This window comes from Eleginops maclovinus, chromosome 1 (genome assembly GCF_036324505.1).
Source record: "Eleginops maclovinus isolate JMC-PN-2008 ecotype Puerto Natales chromosome 1, JC_Emac_rtc_rv5, whole genome shotgun sequence".
In the NCBI taxonomy this organism is placed as follows: domain Eukaryota; kingdom Metazoa; phylum Chordata; class Actinopteri; order Perciformes; family Eleginopidae; genus Eleginops; species Eleginops maclovinus.
In genome coordinates, this window is record NC_086349.1 from 10,558,392 (window position 1) to 10,571,065 (window position 12,674).

Below are 12,674 nucleotides of genomic sequence, written 5' to 3' on the forward strand. Positions count from 1 at the left end.
CGCACATTGACGAATAATGATTTCATATTCGGAAACATTTCCCCCAAAAATGTTCGAAACACCTTTTGCTATTTTTTTTGTTACACCCATTCCACAGAAGGAAATGAAAGTAAAGGGGATAAATCTATTGTACCATGGTGGAGCTTTAGATTCAGGAAGGGTGATAATAAGGAAATCCAGATTTGTTGTAATACATTCCTTACAAATTACACTTTTTGGAGGAATAAAGTTAAAATGAACTTATTTCTTAAGTGTAACCGTGACAGTATGCTCTTTGTTGAAATCAAACCTGTTGTTAGTGACATCCTTCTTTCTGGAACATAGGAATATTAACTATATGCAGAACAATCTGAAACAAAAAAAACAGTCATCTTTCTTTTCATGGCAAGCTCTGATAATAAACGGCTTTAATCCATAATTGGTGGTTTTAAAACTCATAAACACAGATGACTGGTGTATAATAAATAAGCCGCACTGTAGTATTTAATGATGATGGTTTAAACCATCTAAACACAAGTGTGTGATTTAATGAGCAGCATTAGCTGCATAAACATACATGTGTTTTTAACAGCAGGTTTTCACTCAGAAAATATGGGTTTGTTTTTTCTGTGGTTCTGACACTTCCTCAGATCCTGCCACTCCTGATGAAGCACAGACGGCCCCTTTAATCCCCCCCACCTCCACTTTAAGTCTGTTTTTTATAGTAAACATAACTCACAGCCAGAATGCTTTATGTTTTTTCCTACAAATGAGGCCTATGTAATCCCGTTTGATGGTCACGTGATGCACAAACATACATCAAACATACATGCAGACCCAGACCACTCTTCAAAAAAAACCACAGCCAGGAATGCCTGATACAAATCATGTTTATGTGTTATTGTGCATTGGTTTGATGAGGAACAAACAGATTGTTTTAGTACTTTTAGCTTTTAAAATTGAAATAAGTATGTTATGATTTACATTTTGATTCAAATGCATTATAAGCGTTATTGATATGACTGAAACATTTGGATTGAATATCTCTTTTAGCTCTTTTTTTGGTGTCTACCTACTCCCACGGGAAATCGTTGTCCTTTTACTTACTGAAAAATACTTGTCAGCATGTCGTTGTGTCCCCTGGGCAAGACACTTCACTTCACCCCACCGCTCCTGGGTGGATTGCCCACGGTGTTGAATGTATGTAGGTCACTGGGATAAAACGCATCTAAACAAAAGACATGTACAACTGCAAATGTCCCTATGAGAGCTGTGAGAATCAATTGAAACAGTGAAGTTGTGGCAGGTAAGTTAAACAAAGAGCAGAAACTCAGATACAGATCCGTAAACATATCACATTAGATACATTATTTAGATTCATCTCTAGCAGAGACAGCTTTCACTGACACAATGATATTGTACAAGTATCATCATCAACACTGACTATGCTTTAAGCTAAGCTAGATGTTCTGTTACATCCTTTAAAGTTCAAGCAGTATTTGAGTGGGTTCATAATGCAAACATATCTACACGTAGGCATAAAAGGATCAAATCTTCCATATGCATCTTTTATTTGCATGATTAAACATTAATTGTGGAGTTGGATCTCCAAACTGTGATAGCACTCAGCTGAAGACATGCCACTGTTCGCTGAAGATCGATTTAGATGCACAACACTACAGCTGTAAAACTGGCTCAAGGTCGGCTTTTGATGCAGAACAAACAGTAGCCTGGACACTAAACAAACATCAGCAATGTCAGAGGGCTGCGGCCCCGCACTAAAACCTTTGAAAAGTGATTTAAATACATATACTTTAAGCGTATGGGAGTGTCGGCAAGAATATGTGTTGGTGTTATGATTTTTCATTATAAAAAAAATATTCAGACAACACATTTTTTGGCTTCTCTTTATACTCCTACACACATTTCAGCCCACACATCAATTTCTGTAAATGCATGCATGCATGCACGCACGCCCGCACACACATACACACACACACACACACGACCACACACTCTTCAGCCCTCAGGCTAATTTCTTATTTTCATTCGGCGCCTTGTCCTAATCCTTGGTTTGACTCTGCTGAGATGACTCCCGAAGCTAAACCATACACACACATACACACTCTTGCACACACAAACACACACACAAAGACTGCAGCCTCCCAGCAGCCGCCCGAGGAAAGCCTGAAGGCATGTTCGACCTCCGCTCACAGATGCAGATGTGCTCGGGTTATGAGGTCCTTCAGGTATATATAATTTCAGACGTTGTTGTGAAAGTTTTTGATAAATGATCACATACTTTTTTAAACTTTGCAATATTTTAATCAATATTATTCATGTTTATTAAACAACTATCCTGAGGCTTTTTTAGTTTCTGGAGAAAGATATGATATATTTGGGCATGCACAAGCACGGAATTATGCATGCACAATATTTATTTTAGATTTATAAATCCCTGTGCCTACTGTATTATTTAATATGAGACACTGTAGTCATCATGAGTTACACACACTGTTGACACAGTCTTATTCTTGTGTGGATTAAACCAGAGCCAGGCTGTGCTTGGTCTTGCATTGGCAACTTCCTGTTAGAGTGCCAACGCTGTCATTACGTTGTTGCAAACAGCATGTGTGAAGCAGATGATGTGAGACATAGGGGTTTTAAATGGTGGCACAAATTTAAGGTCTGTGAGCATATTATTATGTGACTCGAAAACAGTTAGTGACTTTCTCTGTAAATTAGGATATTTATACAAATTGCCCACCTATAAATGTAAATATGGCGATGTATGTTGCTGAGAATTATGGCATCTTGAAAACACACCTAGTCAACCAGAACTTATTTTAGACAGATACTTCCGCAGCTCTTTGACAAAAATGTATCAACATGCAGTAAAACCTGCAATAAAAGCACCTCGATGCTCACAGGAAATTTTGTTTTTGTATGACTTGTAAATCTATTTGGAAAGTGGTACATTCATTCTGGAAGTAATACAAGATAACAGTGGTGTCTGGTGAAAATGACAAATAACCCCTTAGATGATGACTCCTAGTAGTTACCTCTAAGTATAGATGAGAGCAATGCATCCGGGTACTTTCCCTCTGAGCACCAGGACTGCATTGTTTCTTTTCATCATGAATAAAAGTCCATGGAACGAGAATATAAAATTCACAAAGAGCATGAAAAGTTAACTATTTAAAAGCACCATCAAACATTGAAAATAATTCATCAAAAACAGATAGATACTGTAGCCTGACAGTTTCCTTCTATGCCACTCTCTCCTAAGAAATGAAACGCTTTGAACAGCAGAATGGTGATTCTGAATGTTGAACTCAGCACGTTCAACAGAAAGAAAAAAAGGTCCACCAGTTATGAAGCAGATTCAAATGCATTTGATTTGGTCCAAAACATCAAAGAGCAATATGTGGTCGGCTTCAAATACACTGCTGATGATCCCAAAAAAGAATTACAGAAACAGACACACACTTACACAAACAACTAATGTACATACACAAACACACACCGCACACATACAGTCGTTATTTCACTTCATGGTGTGCTAAATCTTAATCACAACTCAATGGAGCAGTCAGAGTTTGGGAAGCAGCTTGCTGTGCACAGTAGTAGGTGGAACTCACACACTAAGACACACATACACACACACAATTCATTCAGCAAACTCAGTCCAGTGGTGGGCTCTGCAGACTCCCTGGGGACTTGCAGATTAGCCTTGGCCAAAGCCACTAATCCCCTGACGTACCTACACACACACCACCCTCAGTCAGTACCTCTGCCCTGTGCTGGCCACATGCAGTCTCATTCAAAAAAGTCACTGAAATGCGAGGGAGATCTACTTAAGAGCGTTCCCATACACACACACACACACACACACACACATACACACACACACACACACACACACACACACACACACACACACACACACACACACACACACACAAAAGAAATGAGGGATGACAACAGAGTGAGAGGTGAGAGGGTTTGTCTCCAGAGGGTTTACTGAAACCACTCTGCTCTACCTTTAACCTTTCTGTCCCGTCTGCCACCTAAAGGAACCCACGTGATGAAGAGAAGAAAACCGTCATTGAGTTGTGTTAAGCTCTGACACACCAGCAGAATCAATCATCCATATTCAACAGTCCTCCGTAGTGTTCAAAGAAACTGCATTGCCTCACCTTTTTAGGAAAATGTTTTCTCACAAATACGTTTCTAATTTAAAGAGGCCCTATTATGCTTTTCCTGTAGTGTGTCATTTAGGTTTTCTGCATGTAAATGGTTAGCAATTGGACTCCTTTGTTTTCCCTCAGCACATATTGACAACACTATGTACCCCTCTTCTATTGGATAGAGATGTGGCACATTGTACGTGATTGACTAAGGGATGGGATAACTTTAAGAGGTTGACCAATCACTACAAAGTCGGGCCAAGTAACCAGCATGAGCAGACTGGGCTCTTGCTCTGGTTTCAGAGGATGAGAAGAGGTGCTGCAGCACAGGCAGTATGAGAAAAATAAAGTGCTTTTTCAACATTAAAGCATGTCAATGTGTCACAGTAGAGGCAAAAAATACAATTAAGAAACCTGAGCATGAGCAAAACATGTCCTCTTCAATACCGAGGAAATCTTTGTGTATAGAGGAGGTTTGGGGTGGATGGGTTTGACCCAAGAGACTCCTGTTTTTGTACCGGGTCGCCCAAAAGTCAATGTTGACTCACTTTTTTTATTTATGTCCTTGCAAAACTTGCTTATTTCAAGCCAAACCATGTTATTTTGTAAACTTAACTGCTGCGTTTTTGGTTTTCTTTCAATTTACAACATTAACTGCCTGTTTAAAACTGCAACCATGTTCCAGGAGAAAATATGTTTCCTTCTAAACATAATTGAGGTTGCAGTTTAGTTGTATGGGAACCTCATTTTTTTGGAGACAGGCTTAGTATTTCTGCCCTCACGCAACACATAAATCAAGCCAATTTTCCTCCTAATCCTCAAGAAGGATGAGATTTATTTTATGTTCAACAAAAGTTTGAAAAGCTTCACCAACAAAATGGATGACTGCTTGCAGAGTATCAAGAAGTTTACGCAATGCATTGTGTAAAATCAACTACAGAGCGATTCAACAGCACTTGGTTCAGGTATGTGGTTTAATCACTCCCTGGCTGCAACTTTACCACAAGTATCTGATGGTTTCACAGTGGCTAAGCTGCATGCGCAGTAACTAAGACGAGGTCATTAGGTCAAGGGTTAAAACTACACTGGCTCCTACTGAGAGATTCAGTTACTTAAGGTGTGTGTGTGTGTGTGTGTGTGTGTGTGTGTGTGTGTGTGTGTGTGTGTGTGTGTGTGTGTGTGTGTGTGTGTGTGTGTGTGTGTGTGTGTGTGTGTGTGTGTGTGTGTGTGTGTGTGTGTGGGTGTGGGTGCGTGAGTGCGTGTGTTTGGTCACTTCAACACGACCTAACAATCACTCTACTTCGCCTGACCACCAACTTAATATCCTGTGTGGTTCAGCATGTTGGTTCAGAGATGTTTGCTTATTCACTTCTCCCCTATTTTATCCATAAACGTTTTTTCTTATTTACTTTTACTTTACTCGTCTCTTATTACTTTAAATCACTTTCACATTATTCTTCTCTATCCTTTTTGATATATGTTTCATTAAATCCTTCCACAGCACTTACATGTTTTTGGTTTCTCACTTTCTTTTTCCTAACAATAGGCTTTTCAACTTGTCCACTTATGCATTCAATCCATCATCTAGACCTGCTCTCACATCCCCAGATGCCTATTGAGGTAAAAATCCAGCACCAAACTAAAAGCAGATTACACTTCCTTCTTAAAACGGCAAGATGAAGAGAGAGAGAGAGAACAAGAGTAGGTCCACTTTTAAAGGATTACTGGTTTTAACCCTTAAAGAAAGAAAGGGATACCCTTCCAATTTCTAAGGATTACCTTAGTGCCTTGAAATATGGACAATGCCCAAGAAGGGGAAAAAATTCTGCCCTGTGGCTTAGGTTTACTAACAAGAATCTACGTATTCAGTCTCAAGATTATCATTGCATTACACCTCTTTGGTGGCCTGTTGGTGGTCTGTTTTAAAACCTGAGTATCATGATAATGATCTCTATATAAATTGCTTTGTGAACCGGCCAAGTTACTCAGAAAATAGCTGAGCAACATCACTTTAAATAGTAATTTTATCCACATTAAGGGAAGCCCCCTCCACAAATTTGGTAGACCTTTCAGAATTATTCATGTCTGGAATGTAAATCATTTCAGAAAAATTAAATTTTACCAAAATGTTCAGGAATCTTCCATTGTAACACTTAAAAGACAAAAATGCCAGGTCAAACACACTCTGCTTTCTTATTTCATTGGCAGACAAACTGTTTAAAATCTAGCTTAATTACGTCATGTTTGAGTCTGAGGTGAGGAATTTACAACAAATCATTTGAGCAGAAGATGACATTCTTCATAACAGGACATCGCAAAATCATCTGCCATGACAACAAGTGCAAAGCCATGTGACCAAAGTGGCAAAGCAGAAAGTATTTGCACGCTTTCACTTTGAAGAAGATAGAGAATAACTGTATCTCCCAAAAAATCAAACTATTTTTTAGATAGAATCTATTCACTGATGCATTAAGAGTTTCAGTTGATCCAAAGCTGACTGTTAAAATAATCATGTGACAGTACACGTTTGGCCTGTTTAGCAACCCTTTGAGCTTTTATAAATTAGTCTGAGGATAAATGTGCTATGGAAAGCTTTCTGTGCACTAATTTATTGTCTAGGTTTTCCAACATGTTCCATCCGGCCCCTAATATACATTTAGTATTATAGAAGTTATTCATGATGCAAAAAATCTCTAGATTAATGTTATCAAGTTAACACATCTACTTAAAAAGGCAAACATCACTATATGCAATGCCTGACAACTATTCTGTATCCACATGATAACAAACAAATCCACTCCTATTCACAGTAAGAAAGAAGAAAGAAAAAAAATAAGTAGGAACGAGGAAAACAAAAAACAGAACGAAGAGGGTCAACAAGTTAAAAAACTGAAAAGAACAAGGAGGAGGAGATTAAAGAACAGTTAGGGTGTAAAGGGGAGGTTTGGGATCTGGGGAGGCAGAAAAGTGAATAATGGAAGAGGAGAAAAGACGGATGAGAAAGGAGAATATAAAGACAGTGGGAGGGCTCTTGGTATCCATGGAGGTAAATAATGAGAATCTCATGACATGGGGCCTCCAGGAGAGCGTCCCACTTTCTCTCTCTGCACCCGGCCTCTCCCACTTGTTTTCATCCTCACCCCTCTTATCCAACTCCCTTCTCTCTTCTCAAATCCGTCCTGCCTTTCTCTCAACCAGCACATGTATGAATTAATCTTACCTTGATTTACATAAGAAGAGAAGATCCTTTTTTTTTTTATTCCTCACGGAGCAAATCCGAGACAGTCATTAATTATTAACAGTGATCACTGAAGTGTCTGCCTTTTGACTCTCTATTTTTTGGCATGCCATGAATAAAAATTTGTGAGGCAAGTTAGTTTTTCTGATGTGCCTCTCTGGAGAAATGTAAAGGCTGTTTTCCCTCCTCTCTATTATTTATGACCTTTCATTTGTTCCATATGTGACGTTGTTAATTTTTCATTAAATCTATGCAGCAAAACTGTATGAGATAGTCCTACTGATCTTGAACTTATTTGCTGCAAGCACATTTATAATGAACGTTTACAGCTGTGCAACCAACAAGCCACCAACCACATAATTTAGCTCCAGCACGCCTTACTTTAAACGTCAACTGCAAGCTCTGCTGGATTTCAATTCTACTGATTATACGACCCTATATTAAGCCCTATCAACTCAGGAAATATGAGGACGATCAGGAGAAAAGAGGCGGGGCTTAAAGGAAAACTTAGGTGTGCAGAGTCACTCCATTTTGGCTTCATGAGCCACTGAGCAACTCTCATAGGAATGAATGGAGTCCCGCCACCAACGTTGTATTTAAATCTGTTAATACATCAATGGCAGAAGTAGGAAGAAGAACAAGAAGAAAGTTAAGAGAAAAAGATGTAGGATTAACCTTATCTTGATGCTAAATCATTCCGACCACGAGGGGGGCACGAATACTTCAAAACAAACGCGTAGCGAATAAACAGGAAGATATCAAAGTTTTATGACACAACAACCACTTGCTTATTATCAAGCATAAAACTGCAAAATACAGGAGTCCTAATACACCTCTTCCCTTTGTGGTGCTCTCTTATACGTGAGTCCAACATCCACTGGCCTTGTAACTTCATGGCAAGTAGTGTATTGTTATCTTTTCTTCTGATAGTCGTTACCAAGTTTTATATGAACTGTTATGAGAATAAAAACCTCTGTAGAAAACTCACTAAAGTCTAGAGGAAGAACTTGCTAAACTGCTAGGTGTTGTACGCTCATTTCCGCAGTACAATTCTTACTTATTGGTAACTGGTACACTGGTTCAGATGACATGACTGTGAAGCACTGTGATTTCAGGTCATCAAACGGTAAATAGATGAAGCTGAGAAAAGCTCTTTGTCCCTGTTCTTCAATCTGGATGTTTATAACAGCTCAAACCAGCTCCCCTCTGTCCGGGATCCCCCAAGCTTCATTTCCTCCTCTCCTCTCAACACATATGTTGCCTTAACCCTCTCTCCTCTCCTCGGACCCCTCTTTTCTAAACCTCCTCAGCCCCCTGACTTCCTTCTCTCCCAGATCCCTCTGTTATAAAACTCCTTTGGGCTGCTAAGGTGATGATAAGAGCAAGCTTTCTCTCCCTCTCTCTATGGGTGCTGATGAGATCATGTGATGATTTAAGCATGTTTATACCATCGGATTGACTTCAGAGTCAAACCACAGGTTAACGCTACATAAACCTTCTGGAAACATCCCCGGACCCTACCACTGTGCTTGTGTGTCGTCCATAATGGATGTGTCTTCACTTTGGGGTCAGCAGGGGTAATCCCCACCTTTAGAGCTAGGATAATCAGACCCATCACTACAAGTGCAATCCCACACAGGCACACAGAGATTTAAACACATGTTTATTGTTAGGGGATTTCTGCAGTGTTGGTGAACATTATCCTTTTTTCCACACTGAGCTGCTTGAAAGGAGACATATAATGCTCCTTTCCAGGTTCATATTTGTAATATTTACATGCTTAAATGCAACAAAAACACTATACTTTTCGCATAACGTTTTTCTCCGAAAAATATGTTGAAGCTTTGGAAAAATTGTTCTTACGTCGTGGGGGTAAAAATCAGTTGGGACAAAGGGTTTGCAGGCTTGTAGGAACTCCATATAGACACAAATGTGTCCACAAACCCTTTTTATTTTAAATAGTTTGGGTGATTTACACTCCTTCACATCTATCTCATATTCTTGCTATTTAAACCGTCTATTGTAACTGCCATTTAAGTATTCTGATATTGATCTTAACATTTAAATGAAATCCAAACTTCAGAGGTCTGTGGACGTAGTTTATAAAAAGGCTTTTTTTAAAGGTGTTTTTATTATTCATTTTGAACTGTGGTCACTAGCCTTTGACAGGAAATGACATCACCACCATTTGCTCCTTGCATATTTAAATCTGATTAGCAAAAAAATATACCAATCACTAGCAGTGAAGCACAGCAATATTGCAAGCAACGGTGGCAAACACAATGGTTTAAGTGCAGTTTCTTCAAAGTCTCCATATGATTCACCTTTGCAGTCATGTTAAAGAAGTCCTTTTAAAGGCGCTAATGGAGCATTCTGAAAACTAACAAATTACCTTTCAGTTAAAGCGCATCATGATGAACTTCAAACTCTCCAAAGACATTGTGATTAACTGTTGACCAGAGTTTTGAAAGAAAACAAAAAGTAGTAGTGTAGTTTTACCACTCCATTGACGTCGACCCAGTACATACACACATTCTTGTGAGTGTAAGACCTTTTTCTATTTCTGCCCATCAGCAGCTCTGCCCATGAAGAAGATTCCTGACATGCCCAGCAGTGTGACAGCAAGCATTACACCCCCATCACTCTGCCATGAATTACTGTCACTACACGTTACGAGCTACAGACACACACACACACACACACACACACACACACACACACACACACACACACACACACACACACACACACACACACACACACACACACACACACACACACACACACACACACACATATGTGTACAGTTTTCTCATTTGCAACATCACAGATTCACACTTTTAGAAAGCATTTGCAGACACCCAACCTTTGATTCATGTTTAAAATCCATTCGCCCATGCTGAGAGAGGGTCCCATCGAAACCTGCGGCACACACTCTTCATCCCCCTTTTTCTCTCATCACCTCCAGAACTGAACCAAACTTAGTTCAGTTTGTGTTTTCACCATGCACTCCCCTGCTGAGTGACAAATCTCTCTGTCAAAGCGGCAATTCGTCAAGCTTACACACTCACACACACACACACACACACACACACACACACACACACACACACACACACACACACACACACACACACACACACACACACACACACACACACACACACACACACACACACACACACACACACACACACACATAGACACACACTGTGTTATGAAGATTGAATATCACAGTAGCCTCAGATGATCCAAACTGATTCTCAATCCCAACTACTAGTACAAACCTGCAGCTGATACACAGATCACAGCAGGAATGCGTGTTTAAAATGATCCAGGCCAGACTTGTGTCTATGTGTGTGTGTAAACTGTACACACACACACACACACACACACACACACACACACACACACACACACACACACACACACACACACACACACACACACTAACAAGCTCCTGCACATGCTAATACACACACACATGCTATGTTTGGAACCGAGCTCTGTGATTTGGTGCGCTCTGCGGGGAGTCTGTTGTCACAGTAAGGTTTCCCATGGCTCGACTTTAGAGGAAAAATCCAGCTAAAAAAGTATTCCACATTCTTTTGCTCATCCATGAACACTGAGCCTCACACACTGCCTGGCATTGACAGGGATATGCTTGGTCCAATTTATGCCAGAACCCCTAAGCTATGAGTCATGTTTGGGGAATTGCCAGTTGATTTCTTTCGGTATATCTAATCACTTCTCAAACATACAATGATCTCAGAATGTGACATGTGCCCATTTATGGTGCACATGCTATTCAATTAGTTTTTGTAAAACAGAAATTATACTTTTTAAAGTCAAAGTTAAAGTAGTAAGTACTTAGACCTCCTGCGTTGTCATTAGTTTAGTGATATAGATAAACCATGAGCTCCACTATAAAAGTATTAATGTATTTCTGAATGTCAGAGTACTTTATTTTTAGCATCTTATTAATATTTATTTGTTTATATCGGCATATTCCATGCACTCAATTTGTAAATAAGATAGTTAGGGTTGTATTTATCTGTGATTTTACAGAAAATACTAGGATACCATTGTTTATTTACTAGCTCACTCTTTTGTTTGTATATTGAAATATGTGTCAGCTACTGAACACATCAATTAAGAAGGAGGCGACTGACAGATGGCAGGATGATTCTCTGAGGATCAGTCACCAAACTCAAAGTACAGCTGTGTTCAGAAGCCCCACTGAATGTAAAGTTTAGACAAGCATTTCCCACACAGTCAGTCTCCCATTCCACATCAGCAGAGCAGGTCGGGTTATACATCTTAATGACATTAAATTTTCCCCCTCCTCTCCTCTGGCTTGTGGCTTTGGAGGAGAATTGTTCATGTTCCCAAAGGCTGAAGTCTCTGTTTCAAAGACGCAGAAATAATACATTTTCAAAGCTGGTATGTGCCTTAAAGCTCTTACCAGTATTTATATATACACAACATTGCAGAAGGGCAGAAACTTCCCTGATAGTTTATTTGCGTATGAGAGGAGCAGCATAGTCTTATAGCTCATTTAATCTTGGTAAACTCTATAGGGGTTCTGATTTTACACAAAAACAGAAAAACTACTCTATGTAATCTGCCCAGCACAGAGGAATCAGACTATGTATGTTTTCTCTCCCTTTAGACATAAATGAAAATACCTGATTTGCTTCTGCACCTGGCAGGCATATACTGTACTGTGCACTCCAGACACACACTTTCGCAGTTATAAGCAAACCATCTGCAGCACTAAGCCTGCAGGTATGTCAGCAGTGAATGGGAGTGATTTGCACTCTAAGTTTGAACATTAATCACACTCTCAAAAAACATGATAATCCTTCCCTGGGTATGTTGGTGTGTCCTGCAGGGGAATTTGTAAAAAAGTTAGGAAAACGCTTTGTGGGATTTTAGTCCTGCATACCGAATCAATGATAAGTTTAGCTGATTTACGCCCCAAGAGGTAGAGAACTAATGTTGGACATGTGAACCCACTGTTGCTGCTGCTCCATATTTCTTTTGTTTCCAGGGGTTTCGCATCGGTCATATCTGATTTAAATCACTGCGTCTTTCCTAAACTTTTTTACATTGTTTTTTGTGATATGATTTATGACAATAATGACGGAGATGTGGACATAACTTATATTGGCTGAGTGATAAACAGTCTTAATTTATCTGTCAGTAAATTCTCTTTTGTTGACCACTTCTTTCAAGCACCTTCAACTAATTTCAGGCATTCTCAT